Consider the following 26,883-nt stretch of genomic DNA (forward strand, 5'->3'; position numbering starts at 1 on the left):
AAAAATCTCCAGATTTTGTATATTTTCTCACTTCCTCAGTCGCTTCTTTTTCTAAATGGCCTAAGGTTTCTTGGTCTACATAATGTTGTCATAAATCTGTTACTTTAATGAACACAAATTTGCATTTGAAGCTTGTGACAGTTTTTCTTGTGCAAATATTTTTCTTTCCTCTAGTTTCTCTATTAATTTTTTTGTATATCATCTGTCTGGAAATTCTGGGCTTCTTACATAATACTAAGAATACATTATATATTTCTTATCATCAATAGTTCACTGTATCATCTTTATGGCTCTGTTTTGGCTTTTCACTTTTTGTGATTTCTGTGTTAGTACTACTTCCTTCTACAACAGGAAGGCCATCCATCCCTTGAGTCTGGCCTAGCCTCATTGAAGGAATCCTCCCATGTCTTGAAGATTTTACACTGTCATTGTTTCCTATTCAGACACTAGTGAATATACCAGGATTGGGCACCTTTTTTATCCTGGGACTTGAGCACACAGATATCTTTTATATTTGTTAACTTACTTCTCTCCATAATATATGCTATATAAAATATTAGTGTCTTCTTGGTGAGATTTTGTAAAAAGAGGGTCCACCTCATGAAAGGACTTACCAAGACTTGAGGATGAATTTGTTTCCAGCAATACTACTCTCCTTTGATTGTTGGTTTTATCATTTCTCCATTCTGACTCATTGGGAGTTTTTCCCTTGAGGAGGCCTCCGTGTGGAGTGTGATCTCACAGGTGAACCTCCATGCTAATGCAGTAGTTTGGGTTTTAGCTAAGGCTAATTAGCCCTGTTTTCTCCCTCAGAAGTGCCTGCCTCTCACAATTTTCTTAGCTAAGTGATTCAGAAAATCAATCTGCCTGGTAGAATTTGACTTGAGAAAAAAAGTAAGTTGTTTCAAAAGAAAGCAGACATCCATTCATTAATGTGTGAGTACTCCTGGTGCAGGTAAGTTTGACAAAAACTGTGGGTGTGGGATATTTTAGTGTGTGTGTGTGTGTGTGTGTGTGTGTGTGTGTGTGTGTGTGTGTGTGTGTGTGTGTGTGTGTGTGTGTGTGTGTGTGTTGGTGTGGGTGTGTTGAAGCATGCATGCATTTGGCTGTTTGGGTTAATGAGTATAGTGGGGTCATGTATGTGGATAAGTGAAAGGTGAGTGTAGTGGAATTTCTGGGAGTGAATGTCTGTGCACGGATATCTGAACATGTGTGTATTGTGTGTATATATATTTCTGACTCACAAGTGTTTTTCATTGGCACTCTGACCAAATCTAATTGGGCAAGTAGTGTATCCACATAAGATCATGTGACTTCACCTAATAAACCACATTTTGACATTATATGCCTTCTGTAAAAGTAATTTCAAAAATCAAGAAGTGTGTCTTCATCTGAATAGACTCAGTTCATGATTTCAGTTCTTAAGGTAATCATAAACAGTTGCAGCCAAAATGTTGTTGACATTATGCCAACAATTCTTGGTAGACCTGTAGAGTGGGAAGCTGTTGACTTAAAAAAGAGACCATAAATGTAATGCTAGCAAGTTGTAGGTAAAGTTGACTGACAGGTAATACAAGGTATTGAGGCTGCAGTTTTGGCAGTAACAGAAGAAAATGCCTGGGTCTGGAAGGATTTTGGTTAGGATGTGTAGAATGATTTTCAGTCAGCCTCAAAGAATATATGAGAAAAACAAATATAGTGACTGACAAAGGGGAAGGGGAAACATTTGACAGGCTAATCACAATATGGGAGGAGAAACACTGTCTTCAACTGGGAATATTTTTGAGAGAAGGAATGAACATGAATATGTACTCTTAGGAAGAGGCAGATTCAAGGGCGGCCACGGTGGTGCAGTGGTTAGCATTGCCACCTCACAGCAAGAGGTTCTCTGGTTCGATCCTCGGCTGGGGTGCCGCTCGGTTTCCTCCCACATCCCAAAGACATGCTGCAGGTGGATTGACACTCTAAATTGGCCCTAGGTGTGCGTGTGAGAGTGTGCCTTCTGTGGAAGGTTGTGCGGGGCGCAACTCGACACCGTAAAAACTCTACTGCCATTCAATGTGGACAAGGTGATCTGAGAAGAAGAAGAAGAAGAAGGAAGAGGCAGATTCAACATATATAGTGAAACTGTGTCCATTTCCACAGATGAGGTTATTGCAGCAAATAAACAGTTCTACTATAGCAAGGCTACAAGATAAGATGACATCCAGCTAAAAATGCTGAAGATTGTGGGCATTTTTGTCTGTCAGGGACAGCAACTATGTTCCTGTAAACTGGGTTATAGTGGTCACTTAAAAAAGGGGAATAGAAAAATGTTTTCCAGTTAGAAAATATAATTTTTCTCTGCTTCCCTGGAAATCATATGCTAGTGAACTGCAAAGGAAACCTTATGCAATTATCAAGCCTTTGACTCAGGAAAAGCAGTCTGGATTTGGACCTAGATGATGATAATGAATCAGCTTATTTGTCTTGAAGAGACATTGATGGGATGATGGGACTTTGACAATACTGTCTACATGTGGATTGGAGATTACTTATGATAGTGTACTCTAGTAGGATATTCTATGCCATTAAGGAGGTCCCAGGGGCCACTGCTCTATGGCATTCATTCCCTGTGTTTATGGTATGAGGGTAGTGTTTACATTCTCAGCATTAAGCTAAATATATTCCAGTTGGGGGCAGAATCTGCCAAGGGTGTTTATTATCTCCATTTCCTTTTGTGATTTTCATGGACATGATATCAAGGCATATAGAGGTTCCAGTGTTCATCCAGATTCTGAATGTAAGACCGGTACCTTAGTTGTTTGTAGATTATGTTGGCCTATTAACCACAAATGACTTTGATTTCTTGCAGGTACTGTGTTAATTTAATGCCAGCTTGTGAAGAAGGTGGGATGAATGTTATTATTTCCACGTTAGAGGTCATGATTCTCTCGAAGAAATCAACCGACTTAACACTGCATGAGATGAAGAAGTAGCTACCTCAAGTGTAGGAGTTTAATGATCTTGAAGGATATTATTTGAAAATGAAGGTCATGCAGATTGAAAGAATGACAAGCAGAGGGGTGCACAGACGACAGTGTTTCATAGGTTCAGAAGTAATTACTAGACATGCAGTCTAGAAGACCATTAAAGAGCCTGACCCAAATTCCCAGTAACCCCAAAATGCTATCTTTAAGTGACGTAGTAGGCTAATGAAGGCTGGGGGAATTAAACCATGTATCACACGTAGATCCTCATTAATAGGTCATATCTTGAATCCTTTGCACTAAATGCAAAGTACTAAAAATGTCACTGCAGGCATTGTACTTGGATTTGGTGGGGGAATAAGTACTCTATCACTAGATGACTGTCTCAGCTGGTCAGTCCATGTCCCTATTCTCAGCCATGGTCATAAGATTTGAACTGTAACAGAAAGGATGAGAACAAAAATACAATTTCCAGAAATGAGGATCACTTGTATAGTAGCTAAGGTCACTCTATGCCATAGAACCAGGGATCCTGAAATACAGGCATTGCTCCTCTTCATTTACAGGAGTTTATTGAGGTGGTTTTGGCATATTGTACAGACATCCCCTGGGGTTCTCTCCTAGGAAGGTTTTCATGCATGGTCATCTGTGAGGAGGTGCCATGGTGGACATATAACATGCTGGAGTTGATCAATAACTTGTCAGAAAACCTATTAATCCTACTGACTGTTTTTATGGGGTCTTTCCCTGCTACTACTGTGGCCTTTACTAGGAAATGTTGTCTATAAAATGGATGAAAGAATGCACACATCAGAATGTATATCACATGTTCTTTATCTTGAGAATGCAGACTTTCCTGCACTAATCTCAGTGGCGGGTGTAGCTTGGTTCAGTTTTATTATTTCAGGAAGTTGGAATAATAATCTATAAATAAGAACTTGATGTCTTTCAGTAGACCAAATCAGTGCTCATTTGACTCTGCAGATAACAATGTTCATCAGTATAAGTATGACCATGGACCATATGAAGTACAGTATTCTTTTAAGGACTGGTATTATGCAATGTACCTTAGGTGGCAAAACCATGTTTTTTTTGTTTTATTTGCATGAACATTCCTGGTAAATATGAGTTATCGCATTATTTTTCTTTGCACATTACTATTACTACATGTGATCCATGTATCATCGTGAACATCTGTCTTCTCATATGATTGGAAAATAATACTTTTCACCTTTGTACATTGAGTCTTTGGCGTCACCTGTCTCTTCCGTGAAAGAAAAATAAGGCTGAACCTGTGCTCTTACTGATGATTTCACCTTAAGCTAGCGCCTTCTTTCAAAGTGTTTCAATAACTTAAATTCTTTTACTTTTTTCCTCATTCTATTGATAACTCGGGGGTTACCTAAGCAATATCTATTCCTTGTAGCAGTTTTTTAAGCTTATCTGTAAACATGCTGCACTTAGCATATTTGCTTTAGGTTCTGCCTTGTCTGGTATGTATTTTCCTTAAAGATCACACATCTGTAGATTAAATAACTCTCCTGGAATCTTGGAGGTATCCTACACAAAGACTTTCTGAATTTGATTTTCAAAGGCCTATGGTCTGTTTCAACCTGAATATTTTATCACAGACATTTGCATGGATCTTTTCACATCTGTACAGTATTGTTACCAATTCCCTTTTATATCAGCATATTTGTTTTGTGCATGTGTAAATGTTCTTGACCAGCAGATACCTTATCTCTTCTCCTGCAGTAGCATAACTCCTATGCCAGTCTAACAGGCAGGTACTTGCCATACCATTTTCTTATTTGCATCATAGCATTTTAATGTTTGTAAAGCTATAATTAATTTCATAAGCATATAATAATTTCCTATTTATTGAAAGCTACATTCCCAGGTTTACTACTACTCATATTACTTACATAGAGGCATAGTTGTATTAGACTTATTAGGTACAAATTTTATAAGATTCTGCTTCATTCACAGAAACCACTTTATCTAGTTGTATTTCAGCTCTGGTATTTGCAGAGTTATTCTGACTTTTTTTTCTGTGGGGTTTTAGTCTTATTGAAACTAAAATATCATTCATGCATTTCAGACTTGTAATTTTAATTTTACATTTGTTCTTATCTAACTGAAAAGCAATTTCACAGTCTCTCATAATGCTCTTCTTTTGTCTGATACCACATTAATAGATTACCATTTATGCTTACAGCACCTTCCTAAATTTCAATTACCTATTCAACATCAATCTGAAATATAGCAGGTACTGATGTAATGCCAAATGTAATTCTATGGAATTCATATGTCTAACTGCCTTTTAAATGAAAACAGTTTAAAGATGTCTTCTTCCTAACTAATCCTCTGGAAGAAATCTATGTTTGCATCTAATACTGAAAAGATTTACCCCAGGATTCATGAAGCTTGCGCCAGGCGCAGGCGTAGCATAGGCGGTCTGATGCCAAATATGGCCGCTGAGCGATTCCACATGCACTAGCAGCGTACGCCAAAGCTGCGCAGCTCTCAGCGCATGTATGCTAATCACCCCATGCTCAGTAGAGCAGCATGCAAATGAAGGTACATAGTGATTCATGAAGTGGTGCACGCATATCGTAAGCATACAGAAATGTAAATAAAAAAAAAACAGTTTACATTTTTTCAAACAGAACATCGGAGCCATGAAAGCGGGCCAAACTTACGTATGACAAAGTTAACATATACCATTGGCTAAATATACAGCCAATGGCATAAAAAACATGCACAACACATAAAAATAGCATTTAATGTCATGGCCACACTAATGCAAAGTACAACCACAGGACATGTGTGAGCAAATGGGAACACAAGGAAAATGTATATATAGATGCCAGAAAACTGCAATGTAACACAAATCATGATTTCACCATAATAGTCAATGGTATGCATGCTACACCACAACCAAGGCACAAGGGTTGCTAAGGGTCTGTGACAGTGTTCGGCATGGAAACTATGAATTAGTAGTCAATGCCATGCAAATGAAGCAAGTAATACTGAATCGCAAATGCCTTGCCGGTGTAAGGCTGTACCACACGGCGTAGCAGTATAACACCGAAGAGTGGACTGGAGGTATACATGACATCAGCAAAGGGTTGTGCCACCACAGCTGTAAGCACATTGGAGCATTGCTAATCCGGGTTGCCAGTTGCTAAGCAAAGCCACAGGATAAGGGTGTGGATGTAGCCATAGTTTTTCTTAGCTGAGAGCACACAAGGTGACCGAAAGCGCATGTGTACGTGGATGACAACACGCTCGAAACCCGGTAAACGGCTGCGGGCAGCGCACACCATAGCTGAAACAGGAAGGTTACAGGAAGACAATAAAGAAAAGCCACAGTAGGGTAATTGGAGTACAACTGAGTAATTAACACCTATTAAAAAACAGTGGGCCATTGACGGTAGCTAACAAGGCTGCTAGCAGTAACTTGCAGAACAGGAAAAGGGAGGTGCCGGATTGCAAAGAAAAGAGAAATGTCACAGCAGAGCAAAGCAAAACTGCAGTAGATCGGCTACAGAACACATTTCACAACACAATCCTGGGTTGGGAAAGTACAAAACAAGAAAGCAGGTTGCTGGATGCATGCCTGACAATGGGAGGGGAATCGGTTTGAAAAGTGAAGGCAAGGGCAAGAGGTGACCCACAGCAGCCAAGTGTAATTCAACACCAAAGGCCCCACAATAGCAGTACCTGTGGTAAAACACATAAGTAGGATACCCTGCAGCTTGGATTGTACATACACGCCCTATGACTGACATCATCAGCTTCAAAGCACAATACTATAAAGTGTGAAGGTACCTCACACACACTCATGTATTCCCAAAGACTGCACCATCGATGTAAACAGACAGGGAACTTTTACAATGTACATGTTGGGAGCTGCCATATCTGTGATTCATCAGCATGTGTTTGAGACTGAAGGGGGTGCAGAGGATGATGCTGACAACCACCTCAGGCACCGGAGGAGGAGAAGAGTGTTCAGACCAAGGGTAACCTACCAGGAGCTAGATGATCTGGAAATAGTAGAGCATTACAGGGTGGACAGGGACATCATACAGAAAATCGTTGAGCTGTGCAAGCCACGTTTCAAAGCCAGAAACAACAGAGGGGAACTCATCCCAGTGGACATGAAGGTATGTGTAAGCTTGAGAATACTAGCCACAGGTACCTTTCAAAGGCCAACTGGAGATATCATGGGGATCTCACAGGCATCAACATCCAGGGTACTCCACCAGTTCCTGGATGCCATGTTACCACATGCCAATGAGCATATATACTTCTCCCGAACTCAGGAGGAGTTGGCCAGCAATATGTGCCTCTTACACTGTGTGGCAGACTACCAGGAGGTACTGGGTGCAATAGACTGCATGCGCATACATATCAAGTCATCACCCAGTGAGCATGGTAGGCACTACATAAACCACAATGGATACCACTCTAACTGCCAGGTCGTGTGCAATGCCCAGGGCATTTTCATAGATGTGTGTGCTGGCAGCCCTGGAAGCTACCATGACTCCCACATCTGGCATGCCTTACAGCTGTGCCAGGTATTTGTCAGGGGGGACATCCCATATGGCCATCTTGTGAGGGATGCTGGCTATGCACTGGAGCATTGGATGATGACTCCCATCAGAAATGCACACACACCCATGCAAGAACGCCATAATGAGGTACATGCACAAACCAGAATCATCATACAACATGTGTTTGGGATACTAAAATCATGGCTCTGTTGCTTGGACATATCTGGTGGAGCCTTGCAGTACTCTCCAGGCATGTGTCACCACATCTTCATAGTATATGCCATGCTACATAATATGATCCTCCGGAAACAGCTTCAGCAGAGACATAATGGTGAAGGCCCTCACAACCCACTGCAATTGCCAAGGGCACCACAGGCACAGAGGGATTCAGACTACGAACACCCTGTGCCAGCCCCAGTAGGCAGATGGAGGCGTGCCCAGTATGCCCATGCCTTGACAAAGAGGGAATGTATAGCACATACACTGACAGTGTAGGCCCCTATGGACTGACACACTTCTCCACCTGCACACACAGTAAAAGGGATGGCACACACACACGACCACCTGTAAATTTTCATGTATAGGTGGTCTACTGTGTGCATCCTACATAGGCAGCCCTCAACTATTGCACACACAACTGCTATTGGCACAAGGTAAGTCAATACCTGAACAGTAAATTAAGCTAACAGCATGTGTTGATACTGTATGTATAGGTTCCTAGGTACATCGGTATGTACATGCCTAATTGTCAGAGGCCATTCATAAGCCTAGCAAAAATGTGTCTGCTGTCACCACCCCATTGATTAACTAACTGTCCCTCTGTGGAGCAGAGCCAATTGCAGGATCCCTGGTGTGTAAGCACTGTTCCCCACCCACTCTGCAAGGATTCCCTGGTGTGTTAATGAGGGGCTCCGTATAATGTAGTCAGAGATGTAGTTCCAAAGCATGGGGAGTACCCATGACAGGTATCTGTCACCCCAGCATTCTCCAGTTATGGTTGTAGCAAGGTATAGCACATTACAGTGTGTGGCTCACTGTGCCATGGATTCCCATAGCTGGAGCACATCCATTAAGCATCACTTGGACATACCATTAATAGGTATCATCCATATGTACACCAACTGAGTTACACATTTGTTTGCAGTATGGAGAAACAGCCATAGTACACTCAACATACTAAACACCATAACACTTGCACATATCCTAGATGCCTCAGTGGTAAAGCCACTGACTGTCTCGGGCATGGTCCCGGTTCCATGACCTGCAAGGGCTGTCACGTAATTCTAATGTCCCAAATAATGGATGTTGGATGCAGGTCATTAGAGCATGTTTAAGCACATGTTAGTGGGTTTTTGTGCCGGTAAGTGCCAGTAAGTGTCGTTTAAACATGACTACATGGATATGCACAACACACGTCTAACCTTTGCTGAATATCACACAGATCATGAGCAAAGCTGTTCAGAACAGCTGAAATGTGCGTTATTTACCCTTGTACTTATAGTGCCTGTTCTGAGAGGTAAAACGACCACTGCCAGGAGTAGAACACGCAACCATGTGCACAATCTTCACAATAACCTACCACTAAGCTACCTGAGATGTACCAATAAAAGGTGTGTATTGTGACAGGTTAAAACACAAAAAGGCAGAGTTCGGGAAATAGTATACACCTCCATGTACCCAATGAAAGGTGTATTCTCTCTCTCTCTCTCTCTCTCTATATTTATATATATATATATATATATATATATATATATATATATATATATATATATATACAATATATAGAGAGAAAGGGTGATAGAGAGATACATGTTGAAATATATGGATATGCATATATATGCAAATATATAGATAGGTTAACAACATCTACACAATCATGGAGGTACATATAAATAGGATACTACCAAATACCGAATGCTTTACATACCGACATGCATAATCCCGAGGCTTAAAGACTGAAAGACCACAGTACCAGAACACCAGAACCGCGAGTACTATTATCACAATGTTAAGGGACATTTAGTTAGTGCTTCTGGTGCTGCGGTTCAGGTAGGTACTGTGTGTAAGTGTGTTTCTGATTGCTGTAGTGTGTGTAAGTGTATGTTCTCAGTGTGGTGTGTGTTTCCGGGGGACTGTAATATGTGTGTGTGGGTTTGCTTCATGTGTCTGTTTGTGCTATCTCAAAGGTAGATTATTAAAGTAGGTGTGGTGTGGGAGGTGCAGCCACCCACATGGGGGGGTGTACGGGAGCATGGGCACCTGGCCATATGTAGAGTAGGATGGTTTGTTTGGATGTGATGGGTAGCAGTTCATCTGTGTGTGCGTGTGTGTGTTCTGTGTTTGTGTTAGTTCCGTGATTTTGACTGTTGCGAGTTTGAGTGTTTGGTACTGTGGGGTTTGGGAGTCTGGGAACGGTAATGTGGTCGTTGGAAGTGTGTGCATTTCTGAATCCGTGGATATGCTGTATACAGCGGTTGAAGTCTTCAAATATGTGCATAACATGGACCATAGTAATCACACATTCCTCCACGACCGAACATTATGAACAAAGAATATGGAGAGCATATATGTCTATACACTATTACAAATATGTGCTAGGGACATGAGCCAATGATAGGGTTACCACCTGTCCAACCTTGCGAGGGGCAGTCCCTCTATGTGCAGTAGTGTCCTGACCAAAATGAGTACAAATACTAATGTCCTACAATCTCGAGACATTTGACATGTTCCATATTTAATGTAATTGTTGCATAAAATAGTCATCTGTATCTAAAATACCTACATGTAACAAGAAACAGGATAAGCAAGTCAACCGCTACAAGAATATAAGCTTTTATATAGGCATGTATGTAAAGTTCTATACGTTGTACTGACTGTGGGTTTGTGTCGGCCTCTAAAATCCGGTGTGTCCTGCAAATGTTCCACTATGGCCATTTGAAAAGGTGGCAACCCAAGCCAAAGAGGTTCAGTCACCAACACAACCCCAATGAGTGCAAATATCTGTGACAGAAATACACAAGACAGCTTTCATGTAGCAACATTTCATTACATACCGATGTATTTCCGAAGGGATTGAAGGACCAACATCACCTGCATGCTATACAGGAACAAATTAACAATGGCTTAATGAATAAGCCTGCAATTACCATAGTATTAGTCTACTAAAGGATAGGTCTTCAAATAGGGAAGGAGCCCTCACACACATATCGAATATGTATAAATGTCATTTCTACACACCTGCATCTGCTATGTACAACCACCTACATCTCCCCCACACCCGAATCAATTGCAATACAGACTGTAATAACATCACAAACATCAACTCACTCTACATCTGCAGAAGCCTTAACATACCTTGTCAGAGATGCACTATAATGGCCCTATGTGAAATTGTTGCTGTTGTACAATGGAACAGATGCCAATGTTACAGGGTTTGGTTGCAATAATCCCGTATCAGACGGCTGATATAACAGCTAGACTCACATGTAGAACTACATCCTCTAGCCATTACACACAATTCACGGGGGCCATGAAGTTAATATATCTCTGTGTGTCTCCATATAGCTGTTGCAATACATCACAAACAACACATCCAGGCCATCTTCCTCGAAGGTAGGGCAAAGGGACAACGCCCAAGTGGAGTATTCAATTATACCCCACTGCTGCCATGTCATTGGCTAATGGAGTAGTTGCACAGCTGATGTGCATGTAATCATCTACTCCGGAACACCAATTGGTGGCAGGATACCACATGTTACTGATATCTAAGTATAAAAGGATGGCTTGTCATACATTCAAACCGTATGTACATACCAGAAAAATATTACAACAGAAAACGAATAGGACTTATATTACCGTCAACTCAGGATACTAATAAGGTATGTAGAACACTCAGTATGTTAGTGTATATAGTACCTGTTCTGTAATAACTAAAGTGTACACAATGCATATAGTGGGAAAAGGTATTATGTAGTGATGTATTGTTGAGCATAGTAACGTTCGTAGAAATTGTGTGTACTGCTGTGGGCCACAAGGTAAACACCTCATACACCACAAGGGGTGCTATATAAGGACTTTAAACACAACAATTCCACTCCAGCCGCTGTCAGTGGCAGGGTTGGTTCAACTAGTACGTGCCATAACAGGGGATAGTATATGGTGATATACTGTAACAGTAAGCATATGTATGGGTGTATAACTGAGAATAACATGTCTAAGGTGGTCCTGCTGTGCAATTATGATTTGCATTGTGGGATATTGTGGCAAAAATGTGAAATGTATAGTATTGTAGGTAGATATGTCTAACATTTTACATAACATTACTGTTATGTTATGCAAACATCAGGTATGTCTATTGGCATGTACAATACACAATAGCAGGATACATATGACTTGTAGTCACCAGACAGTTTATCAGCATGATAACTAATTGAAATGGAATAACTATTCAATTATCCATGCACAAAGGACATGTAATAGCTTCATAGGTTCATAGTTAGGTACTATGCTGTCTGGCCAAGGCCTTTCGTAAGTCTAACTACAGTGTTTTCACTTGCAACACCTCCCTAGGTTAGTGTCCTGTGCCTGTGAACAGCAGAGCCATTCTTTTCCTATGCCTCTGTACAGCAGAGCCACTGCAGTGATCCCTGGTGTACATGTCTGTCTCCCATCCACCCATCGAGGTATCTCTTGAAGAGTGCTAGTGAGGGTCCCTGCCTGATGTACATAGGAATCATGTTCCAAAGCATGGTGAGTGTCCGGGTCAGGACTGTATCCCTCCAACACGTCCTAGTCATTGTTGCGTTTAGGTACATATCCCAGAACATGCGGCTTACAGGGGATTTTGCTTATGTGGAGCATATCCATTAATATTGTTTTGGACATGGGCAGATGTATCATTAACCGTGTGGATCAGTTATGTGGCACTGCTTCACCTAGTGCCGGAAACACAGCTGTCGGCTACAGCTAGGTAACCTTACATCCTAAGCTCATACATGGCCCAGGGCATACAGACTACTAGATGACCTTGGCCGTACATGCTATAGTTGATAACCATCCCTGCAAATACCATCATGCTAGCCAGTGTCCCATGTGTATTACATGTGCAACACAGGCAATACATGGCAGGATGTTGAACTGCTGTACAGTGCCATGTAGATGTATGTGGCAAAACACATGCATGTAAAGGGTTCCGTGTGCATGTCTGCATTGTCACAGGTCATGTCCGTTAAGGCAGTGTATGTGTTGATATGTGATATATACACAGCATCAAGGTCAACAGCATTACCGTGGACACATCCAGGCATTTGCTGATAGGTACGAACACCAGTGCAGGCAAACAGACATGCCCACATCAAGACAGCATCCACATGGAGTATGAGCAATGTAATCAGTTGACACACATATATGGTGATAATATCCAATCCCCATTGGATGTCACATGTGTGTGACATAAACATGTCAGTGGTGTCATTGTCATGAAGATTTGCAAAGACAACTATTTATATGTAATAAATGTGATACACATGTATGTGCAGCTGTACCTCTGTGCATCTCTGAGATACTGTGACCTGTCTCCATCATTATGTCTTCCAGATATGCTGCGAGCAAGGCTCCCAGCCTATGCCCGCTTGGAGGATGAGGCCCTTATACCTTACCTCCAAGACAACTATGATGTCCTGTTTAGCCATGTGCCACAGGATGCACAACAGTGGGATGACCTGTGGTAGGAACTTTGCAGGAGGGTTAATGATGTGAGTGGCCATAACCACTCATACCAGCAGGTGCACAGACACTGCATGGACCTGATCAGACGTGCGAAACAGCATGCAAATGCAATTGCCAAGGAACAAAGTGCAACAGGTGGTGGGCCACCAACCCAGCCCCCACTCACATGTACTGAGGAGTTACTGGCCAACCTGGGGGCACCGTCAGAACAGCATCCACAAGCCTTAGCTGACATTGTGGAGGTGGGTGTCTCTCAACCACTGAGCCTGGAGTTGCCTGGTAAGTCACTACTGCACATATAGCTATTATATTCCATATAGTTGCATGTGTCACTGTACAATATGTAATGTAATATCATATGCAAGGCATGTATACACACATGCTGCATACTGTAGGATGCTACTCTGTGTATGCACACATGTGCGTACTCCATAGTATATCCTATTGCACTGGTAAATGTGTTAACATGCACATTGCACCCTGTAGCTGTCATACAGGAGTGGATAACAATCATAATGCTTTGTCACCCCTATATAGGTACCTCTGGCATTCCGCTAAGACAGCTGGCCATTGCAGGTGAGACAGTTATAAGTATCAGGCATGTTAATGCACAGATCTATTTGCCATGTGGCCAGCTAACACATGTATACCTAATGTTTGGTCTGGTCACAATATACAGGTCACATCTGCAAACCATCACACTGGCTACCCATGTGCAATACTTACAAACTAAGTGAAACACCGACATAAAACCTCAGAAACTGTCATTGCTAGATGTGTGGACAGCTGTGCATACAATGGTGGAGATGTTGTTCAATGTAGGAACATGTACTACACATCAGAACTACACGTTGGGTACACAAACATCATGACTTTGTCACAACATGACAGTAGTCACCTGCACAACATCCACATACATACACGGACAACCACATCAGGCCACAGATACAGTACATTTCCCTTGCTGCTGTTGGATATAACTGTCAGCTGTGCACCTCATGTGTGTGGTACACAAATGTCATGTGGGACATGGTGTATTGACAAGTCTGCCATGTGTGGACATGGTTGCCAGGCAGCTAAAATATGTTTGCAGATGTGCAGGGGTGTCATCCGTATGGCCTTTGGTGACGTGTGTCACACATTCCACATCATGGTTTAGTGTGTATACACCTCAGCGATGTGGGTCACAATCCACAGTATATATGTATTGTGTATGCACACAGTCATGGCTATGCACTGTGTCTGTAATTCACACTGTATAGCAATATAGATGCCTCATAATACCCTTCAATGGTCATGCACATCTGCTAAATGTGCATTTTATCTGTAGGGCAGACAGACAATACTGCAATGTGACACCATTACCCCACTGTATATGTGACAGGACACCATTGTGTTAAACATGTATGCATGTCAATGCACATGTCTGCAGATTACATGTCATACTACATGTTAATGTCAAGGTCATATGCCACACATCAGCCATGTGTACTGTTAACCTGTGCTGGTCCACATGGTGTAACTCAGGGATGCATGCTTACTACCATGATTGTGTGAAATGCATGGCTTCTGTAATGACACATGCATGCTGTTGTGTGCAACCCAGGGATGTATGATAACTACCACTATTATTGTATGAGCTGCATGCCGTCTGCTGTATCACATGCATGTTGCATGCCTTCTGTCAAATCACATGCATGGTGTGTGTCTGTGTGTGTGTGTGTGTGTGTGTGTGTGTGTGTGTGTGTGTGTGTGTGTGTGTGTGTGTGTGTGTATGTGTGTGTCTGTGTGTGTGTCTGTATTGTAATGTAGAGTCTCTGTTTGCCTTCACAGGTGATGTAGGTGCGTTACCCTCCTGAGGTCCATCTGATGTTAGTGTCCCCACAGACTCTAGCAGTGATGATGAACATATGGTTGAGGCACAGGCAGGGTTGTCAGGGGCTGAATCTGTGCCATTGGTTGTCATTCCACCTATATCCCCTCATCCCCACACACAGATCTCATGCCAACACATACCCCATCATCAGTGGCCATAGAGGAAGGACAGTTGGCATGTGGTAGCTTGGAACAGGAAAGTGTGGTGGTTACGGAAGGTGTGTATTCACACCATGGTGTCAGGCAAATGACTGGAGATGGGCCACACAGGCATGTGGCCAGTGCTGCTCGTAGGAGGACCTCTGGCTGACATGCCCCTGCAGGACAGAGCACAGCAGCTGGTGTCACCAGACACATGTTTCAGGCTGTAATGGTGGCACAGGCACATGTTGAATGGCAGGACAGAGAAGGGCAGAGGCTTCAGAGGGCTGCTATCTGTTCTTTAAACGACAACATCCAGGCATTGGCAAATGCTCAACAGCAGATTGCTGAGGTTATGGACAGACAATTGGGTGACATGGTTGGAATCCTTGACCGTGGCATGACAATCTGCGAGCGTGAGCTGTCTGTGCTGGAATATCTGGTAGGAGTGAGGCATAGGGCACGTGCACATAGCCTAGCTATGTCACCTGGTGCAGGTCTACGTGAACGAGCTACCTCACATGCCCACTCCCATTGTGACGGTAGCAGCAGCAGTGCAGCTGGTGCTGCGCTGTCCACACCAGGACACAGTAGGCCACGTGCACGTGGCCCTGGATGGTCCCAATGGGGAAACGGTTTCAGTGGACATGTGTCATCGGACAATACCCAATCTGCACCTCTGCTTGATAGTGCCCATGCAACCCCTGGCAGGCACATGTCACGTGGCCGTGGCTGGACACTGTGAGCTGTAAACCTGGTCTGTTCAGTCTGGATCTGTCAATAAGACTCCTGTGTAGGCCAGACACATGGCAGAACTGTGTGCACACATACATGCACACACCAGAAACATCTGTAGGGCAACGCAACACTCACATGCATAACAACCACACATGGCCATTTAGATCACAGGCTCTAACCCACACACATCATGTCGTCCACTGGTGCAGCCTAGGCCCCTGGCAAACATTATCACCCTGTGTATATGATGATGCCTGTGCCGCATCCCTGTCATCCACACTATTGGTACAGGGACATGCTCATATGGTCTGATGCACAGGGTGAACAGAATAAGCAGATAAGTGTAGATTACAATTGCTGTGTACTGTTGATACACAGCAGATATACCATGTAGTACAGGTTTAGAATGCATTGTTTTCTGTTCACAGTATGTGTCTTGGTAACAACAGTAACAGCATCCTGTTAATGATGCCCTGCTTCCCTCCTTCAGGTCTACTTGCATGTGCCATTGAGTGCCAGTGTTTGCAGTTTCCCATGTATAAATGTGGACTACTCACAGGTATGTATGGCAATACCAGCATGCTATTCGTAGCTTCAACCTCACTGTTAGAAAGGCTGACATTCCAAAGATATCTACACATCTACTAATCCAGGAGCATGGGAGCTGTGTACTAAGCTACAGTGGCTAGAGACATGACATCCATACTGGGTGACATCAAAAGTGCAGTTACATGGGGCGGGGAGTTTACATAGCGGTCTAGCTGATGAGAAGGGTAGAGGCCAGATGATATCATGAGGCCTCACTGTGTAGCATTAATACACATTCACATTACAGGATGAGAACACACAACTACACACACACACACACACACACACACACACACACACACACACACATACACAGGTATAAGCACACATGTATTCAGACACACAGTAACACATCCACACTCACGGGGTCAACAACACTGTAACACACACACAAACACAGACACACACACACTTGATAGTGTTGAGGTGAGGAACCCTGCCTATGTGGTAATCACCATTACAGTACTGTGCACCCACATGATGCAACACAGAGAATACACATGTACAAGTAGTCAGTAATGCCTAAGATTGACAGCATCAACATGGTAGTAGGTTGCATCACCTGGAGGGGTTAGGGGTCCTAAGATCGACAGCATCAACATGGTAGTAGATTGCATCACCTGGAGGGGTTAGGGGTCCTATCTGTTCACTATAGTAAAATACATCCTCACTCCATGGAGCAGACAGCCATACATATACACACACACACACACACACACACACACACACACACACATACACACACACACACATACACACACACTGTGGAGTCCACAATTGAATGCACCTATGTCATGCACATACAGATAGCTCACATGTGTGTGATACACACCCCACCCCTGCCTATGTCTTGCTTTCTACACTGCAGTATGTACAGATCTTTACAACAGTGTACATGAGTGTGAGTAACAATCAGGATGTATTCCTCACCATACATGGCATATATGGATACACAAGCAAACATACATGGCAGTACTGTGAATCAAACACCTGCTATCTTTTGATACGTATGACAGACATGCAGCAGTATTGCCCACATTACAATGTGTACCGATGCTACCTTTGGCAATTGTGCTGATATATGCACATGGGAGGTCTTAAGTGTTACAGGTGTCAAGTGATGTACAGTCAGTGACACCCTGACCACTGTGTATGTTGTATGTGTTCCTCTTCAATTAACAGAAACATAGCTTAGTGTTTGCACATGTTATTGTAGGACTGCTTGTGACACACCTGTGAGCTGTCTTCAGTAAACATCCATCTGCAAAGATGGCCCACCACTTAGTTATGCCCACACATCCATCCATACCTGATGTACATCTTACCGTACTGTCAGTATATCACCATATACAGTTGGCAATGATGGGGCTGCATTGCAACTGCATGTTGTAGTAAGACACACGTCATCTGCAAACATCAGCTACTGCACACGCATGGTAGCTGAATGCACACTACTACATGTACATGTGTATAGGTCCTAAATTCCTGTCATTTAGCCATGTTTGTAGGCATTGCAATGGGTGAACATCTGTGATGACATACATGACACATGGGCTGTTGTATGATATGATAGTAGTCATGGGTAACCAGTACAGAGGGAATGTTACCTCAGTCAACATTGATATCACATCTTATGTACTGTTAGCATTCAACAGCCATGGACCTACCTTCCATGTGCATGTGTGTAATTGCTGTAGCCACCTGTCTGCATGAAGGACAGCAACAGCTTGCTATGTACATATGTGTTGTGTGTGTGGCATGTACATATCCACGGCAGGTACATGTATGTCATATCCAAACATGAGGGTGTTTACTGGTGTACAGCAACAGTCATCTGTTACTGCTGTATATGACCCAGGGCCCCTGTTATGTGTACAGCCAACCTGGTTATGAACAGTGGTATCATTGCATTGCATAACACATGATGCAACTGTGTAAGTACATGGGTAGTCTGCACAGTTGATGTAGAGCTAGGTACAGTCCACTGGTCATGGGTCACATGGTGTTGTACTAATATATGTTCTACCACATATATGGATGTGTGTTGCTGGTCCAAGGACATGGTGATGTCTGAGGGCTACATCCTAGAATGTGGCTTTTGACACTGTGATCTGCACCTGACACATCTGTGATGTCTTTTGAGGGTGTACTGGTCAGTACATGTGAGTGGCCTTCATGTACATGGGGACACCACCACCTGGAGCAGTCCTTACTGGTGTTATGGCCCACATGTCTGTATATGAGGTATACAGTGGTAGTGCTATTATGCACAACTGAGCCTTCAGCCAGGTGTTCCTCACTGCACAGATGTCAGTATTCCCCATTGTTGGATTTACATTGGGCAGCTGTGATTATGAACACTACACATCTAGCACTGTTTAGCATACACATACAATGCAGTTGTCCTCTAGGTGTCAGGGTGTTAACCTGGTCTCAGGACATTTGTCTATGAATGGTACTATATGGGCGAAGTAGCCATTCCTGGCAGGGCATCACCACGGGTGGTATTAGTGTGCCAAGTTTAGATTGGTACATCTAAGGTAACGGACAGCAGCAGACATTGTGTAGAAGATCGGTGTCAGATATATGTAGTGCAGCGTTCCTGCTAACAATGACAACTATCGACACCGGAGTCCATTACAATGTGTTGTTCATGTCTAACTGTAATAGCATGGCCACTATACCCTTCCGTGTTTAGAATCAGAGTGCATACAAAACAGTCCTGTGCTACTAAGTGTGTGAGCATGCCCAGTATAAAGTTGTGTAGATGGACACATAGTGCATTCCAAACGGCCGTATGCTACTAAGTGTGTGAGCATGCCCATTGACACCTTGTGTCTGTTATGTGCATCTATGTGTATGGGCATGGCCATTTTAACCCTGTATAGGGGTAGTAGTCGTCCAGTCAACAGATGGCCATATTCCACTTCAGGATGGTTTCCTACATTGAACACACTGGTTCACAGGTATGTACATCGTAACTGCCAGCATCCATGTTGATGTCCACATTCCTAGAAGGTCATATTGACAGTCTTGAAAGGTGTAGTGTCTAGTGGTGCAGCTCATATCTATGTAGTATTGTAATAGTGGTCTGTAGGTAGGCAGTTGTCCTAATCACACCACTGGCATGTGTTTGTCTCCGTCTGCCTGGGGACAGAAATATGCTTTTAGACTGCTCACACTCCATACAATCCCTATCGCCAACTTTTCCATTAGTAATGATGTCACCCACCTAGAAGTACACCTCTAGGAGTGCTGTGTCTCAGTAATCTTGGTAGTGCATTCTATATCTGCGTAATCCTGTAGTGTGATAAGGTAGTTAGGTCTGTGTTCTAATCCCAGCCATGGCAAGTGTGTGTGTGTGTCTCCATCTGCCTGGGGACAGAATAATGCTTTTAGACTGCTCACACTCCATACAATCCCTATCTCTGACTTTTCCATTGCTGATGATGTCACCCACCTAGAAGTACACCTCTGGGAGTATTGTGTCCCAGTAATCTTGGTAGTGTGTTCTGTAACTGCGTAATGCTGTAGTGTGATTACATAATTAGGTCTGTGTTCCAATCCTAGCCATATCAACTGTGTGTGTCTCCATCCACCTGAGGACAGAATAATGCTTTTAGGCTGCTCACACTCCATACAATCACTATTACTGACTTTTCCATTGCTGATGATGTCACCCACCTAGAAGTAAACCTCTGGGAGTGCTGTACCCCAGTAATCTCAGTAGCGCATTCTGTAACTGTGTAGTGTGATTAGGTAGTTAGATCTGTGTTCTAATCCCAGGCATGCCAACTGTGTGTGTATGTCTCTGTCTGCCAGGAGACAGAATAATGCTTTTAGACTGCTCACACTTCATACAATCCCTATTGCTGACTTTTCCATTGCTGATGATGTCACCCACCTAGAAGTACACCTCTGGGAGGGTTGCGTCCCTGTAATCTTAGTAGCATGTTCTGTAACTGCATAATACTGTAGTGTGATTAGGTATTTAGGTCTGTGTTCTAATCCCAGCCATGCCAACTGTGTGTGTCTCCGTCTGTCAGGGGACAAAATAATGCTTTGACTGCTCACACTCCACACAATCCTTATCGCTAACTTTTCCATTGCTGATGATGTCACCCACATAGAAGTACACCTCTAGGAGTGTGGTGTCCCAGTAATCTCAATAGCGCATTCTGTAACTGTGTAATGCTGTAGTGTGATAGAATAGACAAGAAGGTGTTCTATTCCAAGGCATGACAGATGTGTGTGTTTGGCAGTCGTATCCTATGTGCTGGTATCTGTGAGTGGCTATCTCCAGGATATGTTGAGGAGCGTGTTTTGTTGTTTTCCTATATAGTGGCCATAAATGTCACAATCGGCCAAGAGTCTCGGTTGGCAAGACATACACATAACATTCAGCAATAGCTCTGGTAAGTAATGTCAGCAGCCCTAATCTTACCCTTAATACAGTCTGAACCCGTGTGACACACAGAAACACACTTGCCTTGATATTAACACCAGTACATAATGCAAGAGGCGCATGCGGTTTCCTTTTTTCATTCTTGTGTAATGCTTTGGTGTCATGTGGTCCACTGTTGAGATATATATTCTATCTACGTATGTGTGTGTATATGTATATGTGTGTTTGTGTGTGTGTGTGTGTGTATATATATATATATATATATATATATATATATATATATATATATATATGTGTGTGTGTGTGTGTGTGTGAACATTAGCACACATAAATCTACATGATGGAATACATGTCCTATACTGCTGAATGCCTGTGCTGGATGATCCGTACGTGATAACCTCAGATGTATGTATATCTGCCATGGCATAGTGGTAAAGCACATCGTCTGTGGTGTGCAGGGTCCTGGGTTCGAACTGTGCAGAGACCGATTGTTTTGTTGCTGGGAAGAACAAGGGACATCAAATACAATGATAGTAAGGCACTTTTAACCAGTTGTGTGCAGAGCTGCGTGACAGTAAGTAGTGGTCATTTTTGGGGAGGCTTAGTATGGGTCATGTAACTATGCATTAGAAGACAATACTATGCAAACGAGGTGGAAAATAGTGAATCTCGTTTATCCCCAGGGTGTGATGCAGATCCCAAGAGTGTAAGCATGGTGAGGGGGGGGTGTCAGGCATACTGTACGTACATTGGAGCACTGTGTCTCGGGATTGCTCCTGGCTTAGCATGCCTAAGCTAGGGGTGTGTCTATACCTGCCTAGTGCAATTGGGAGGGACAACAGCAGTAGGGGAGTAGTCAAGGTGAACAAGCTGGGCAAACAGGTGATAATTATCACAATCAGCAGATTACAGGCCCAGCCCGGCCCAGAACACTAGGATAAAGTGAGCAAGCACCATACCATTGGATTTTTCCACACTCTACACCACCAGTGTATACATGCGGGGAAATTTTACAAAACAATCCAACAAAATGAGAAGGGCTGCAGCAGGCAACATAGTCCAACATGTGCAGGAGGCTGAGGGTGGTGAGGATGTGAATGCTGCCGAACAACCCTCAGTGAGGAGACAGAGAAGACTGTTCAGACCAAGGGTAACCTACTAGGGGCTACATGAGCTGGAGTTAGTGGAGCGCTATGGGGTGGACAGAGACCTCCTACAGCAGATTGTTGAGCTGTGCCGGCCACACCTGACACATCGAACAGGCCAAGGGAAACCCATCCCAGTGGATACCAAGGTATGTGTAGGCCTAGGTATACTAGCCACAGGTACCTCCCAAAGCACAACTGAGAATATCATGGGGATCTCACAGGCATCTGCATCCAGAGTATTCCACCAGTTCCTGGATGCCATGTCACCACATGCCAGTGAGCATGTACATTTCCTCAACACACGTGAGGTGCTAACCAGCAATATGCGTCTCTTCCACCAAATGGCAGACTACCCTGGGGTAGTGGGTGCTATAGCCTGCACGCACATATGCATCAAAGCACTACCTGGTGAACGGGGTAGGGCCTACATTAACCACAGGGGCATCCCCTCCATCAACTGCCAGGTCATATGGGATGCCCAGGGCATTATACTGAATGTGTGTGCTGGCTGCCCTGGAAGCTATGATGATTCTGATATATGGCATCTGACGCAACTGTACCACAGCTTTGCCAATATGGACATCCCCTATGGTCATCTACTGGGGGATGCTGGGTAACCACTGGAGCCGTGGCTGATGACACCCATCAGAAATGCACACACACCTGAACAACTACACCATAATGAGGCACACGCACAGGCAAGACATATTATAGAGCATGTGTTTGTGATGCTCAGGTCACGGTTCCAGTGTCTGGACACATCCAGTAGAGCCTTGCAGTATTCACAAGCTACATGCACCCAAATTGTTACGGTATGTGGTATGCTACACAATATGATCCTGCGGAAACAGCTGCAGCAGGAACAGCATGGGGCAGGGCCACACAGCCCCCCACCAATGCCAAGGCCTGTACAGGCACAGAGTGACTCAGAGGAGGAACAACCTGAGCCGGACCCAGTAGGTGAAAGGAGGTGTGCCCAGAATGACCTGGCCTTGGCAAAGAGGCAACGCATAACATATGCACTGACACAGTAGGTACCCAGGGAATGTCACCCTCTCTGACTCGCACAGACAGTAAAAGGGATGCCAAACATGATGCTACCTGTGCTCAGCCATGTATAGGAAGTGCACTGTGTGCATCCGACATAGGCAGCCCTCCAGCACCATCCTCAGGTCTGGCACACCCTCAAGGTAAGTCAATCAACCTACTCATTGGCAGTTGTATTGGAATGTGTTGTTACCTGTAACTATGGTATGGATGTGAGCATGCAAGGGAATTTGGTGGCCAAATGTTAAGGCAGCAGGCAGTAGACATCCATAGTGGCACCATGACATCTGTAGCACATACTGGGTTCACCATAGTAGCCAGTAGTACACAGGGTGTCATAACCCAATGCGGGTAATGGGCTGAGCATCATGTGTGTCCATACAGCCCACACAAGTCTCACCCAGCTGGACAGGTGTAGACCAACACAGACAAATGCTGTACTATGGCCTCTGAATATGCCCAATGGATGATCCCCCCCCCCATCAGACCCACACAGACAGACTACAACAGGCCAGACAGTTGGATGTAGGTTTTGAAGGCTAGGACGTCTGAAACTAATATGTTGGTAATTAAAGCTAAGATCTGGAGTACACTGGTATGCCTCTAGCCAGTACAATAGGTAGGTTTACACACTGAAATGGAGTACCTGGCATACCAGTACAGTAGTAGCAAAAGTGTACCAGTGTCAGATGTGCCCCTCTTCCAACGTACACATGTAACAGTCAGGTGCGCTCCCCCCGGTGCTGTGTAGGAATGTGGATACAGTCGGATGTCCCCCCATGCTGTGCAGAAATGTAGCAACAGTCAATGCCACATGACCGATGAATACCCTGCAGACACAGCATGCCATCTGTCAGTGTACAATGCAGAGGTCAGCACCACAGCACTGACTACCTGGACATGTAACACATGTGATACAGTTGACCATACTGGGCATGCTCAAACACATGAAGGTATGACGGAATGTCAGTCGACAACATGCGGAATGGTCATACTGGGCTTGCTCAAACGCTTAAACACAAGATGGCCAGGTCTGCAAACAGCAATGGTCTGGACATATCTGCCAGTACATTGCTATACTGTTGGAAGACTGTGCTGTATGGTATGTTTGTGGTACTGTCTATTGTCTGTATATTTGCCATGGTGTATTGGTAATTCACATTAGCTGTGTGCGCAGGGTGTTGCTATCAACACTTGCAAAGGGTGGTTATTTGTTTGCGGCCAGAACAAGGCCATTGGATAGGGAGTGAGTAAGGCACATTGAAGCAGTTGGGAATGGTTGTGCATGTGTTTGCATGGTGTTAAGCACTGCTGACCTCTGGTTACAGCTACTTACACTTGTGTAGACTCCACATTTCTTTACAAGTGCAATACTCGCATACTGGTACCCAAACACGCTTTCACCCACTCGCTCCCTCACTTGCACATGCACCAACATTGGTGCTTGCATTTGTCACTCACGCTGGGTGGGTGCAATCCCTTGTGATGCCTATTACATCGGACTACATAACTACAGTATCGGGTATGGCTGACCATTAGGCGACGGCATGGCGTTCGACTGTACAGAATCGGCGGCCTGTCCAGTGAGTTAATCATATTATATGCATGTTCCTCATACAATGTGCTCCCATCTAGCTGATACATGGGAACCGATACTCTGCAATGCAGACAAGTAAATGTGTTTTGGGAACTACATCCGTCTGCTGGGTCATGCTACCGCATACCTATTGTAGGTTTGTCACATTTTAAATTGGCCGAGGTGAGACTTTAGGATTAACACCTGTCCCACTTTGTGTGGGACAGTCCCTCCTTAGGCATATGTGTCATGTGAAAATAATCTGGGCATAGCAAATGTCCTGATTACAGGACAATACTATATTCTATGTTTCTCTAATAGGTGCATGTAACAGTTATTGTATATATGACACTTCTATATGTTATGTGAAGTAGCATAAGCAACTGGACTGCTGCTAGACTAAGCTTTTATTTGTGCTAATATGTATAGTTCTGTACTATGCATGGCTGTAGGTATGTTCTGACCTGGTACATCTGACATTTCTATGGAGCATGTCCCACTTTGGCCATTTGGAAAGATGGCAGCCCTATAGGACCTATATGTAGAGATGTCAGATTTGGCAAGGCAACACATACCCACAGCTAGTAGAAAATAGACTACTTCACTGGTTTGCATAAGTAAAGGTTATTCCTGTAGCATTATAGTTGCTAATACTGCTTCCTATAACATCTAGGTGTTTCAGATACAACATAATCATTTTATGCAACCACTACAGACAATATATGGATTCTTTGCCCTAAATCACAGGCCATGTGCAATAATAACATTTATTTTGCAGGACACAACTGCCCAAAAGGGAGTGTCCCTCGCAAAGGTGAACAGGTGGTAACCCCAACCTATTATTCTATCATCTACCTAAGGTAGTCAGCGGAATATGCATTTTCCGTCACTAGCAGACCTCGCATATGAATGAGCGAGAATGAACACTGAATCAGGGACACTGCATAACACTCTCAGGGACACATTTAGATGATTGGTACTATTAACCTGACACATTGACAGTCCCAGAGCATATGTATTTATACACATTTGTCGAGGTACATGCAGTTTATGATTCAAACATGTTGTCATTAGTCATTACGTGTATTCCACCACCTGTCGACCTGATATCACTAGTTCTGGAAGGGTTTAATTAGGACTGTGTTAGATTCTGATCCGTAATCATGGATGTCCATGATAATCAGCTACAGTTCACTGATATAGTCCCTATGTATTCCCCCAGTGGTTTACGGACTATCCAGTAGATGTGCTTTTACGGTTTGGGAGGTATGGGCATCTGCTATGCCCACATAGGAATATTAATTACTTTCATGGGGCAGGCCTAATACATCTCTGCCAACCAACTCCTCCACACTTAGTCCCATTATTGCATACCCATGATTCCCCTACCTGACACCCTTCTACTGCACTCATCCTTACTGTGAGCGCAACTGGGGTATGAACACACCCCTACACACTGCCCACTCTCCCCATCTTGGATACATGTCTTACGTTTTGTCAACCCATGTGTTATCAGACTTGCACAACTTACTGTTCCGTGTACAGCTACATCCTGGTCGCGTCAATCATTAATGGTTCGCCTACAAGGCAAATTTTTGGTGTCCCGCAAGGGACCCTGTAATCCATGTTTAAAGTGTAGACTTTGAAGATGTCTCCCACTGGTAGTTTCCTGCCTGTGGTCTGGAAAGCAGTGGTGTATTTACCTTTATTGTGTGTCTGTATGTCTCACTGGCCTAGCTGGGGAGGTGTGGGAGATAGACGTTTGTTTATTGGTCCTCCCACTAACATATGCCCAGTCTGAACATTTGTTGCCCGTAATTGCTGTAATGTAACCTAGGTATGTACATGTGTATATCTACAGTAACACACACACACACACATATATATATATATATATATATATATATATATATATATATATATATATATATATATATATATATATATATATATATATATAAAATATATTTGTGTGTGTGTGTATATATATATATATATATATATATATACATACACTCTCTTTAACTCCTTTTTCACTGGCTCCATAGCTCAACTGACTAAATCCTTCACCACTTCCTCCCATTCCCCTAACCCAAAGCCTTCTTCTTCA

Source organism: Protopterus annectens, chromosome 4.part1 (genome assembly GCF_019279795.1).
Source record: "Protopterus annectens isolate FY-2018-M chromosome 4.part1, PAN1.0, whole genome shotgun sequence".
Taxonomy (NCBI): domain Eukaryota; kingdom Metazoa; phylum Chordata; order Ceratodontiformes; family Protopteridae; genus Protopterus; species Protopterus annectens.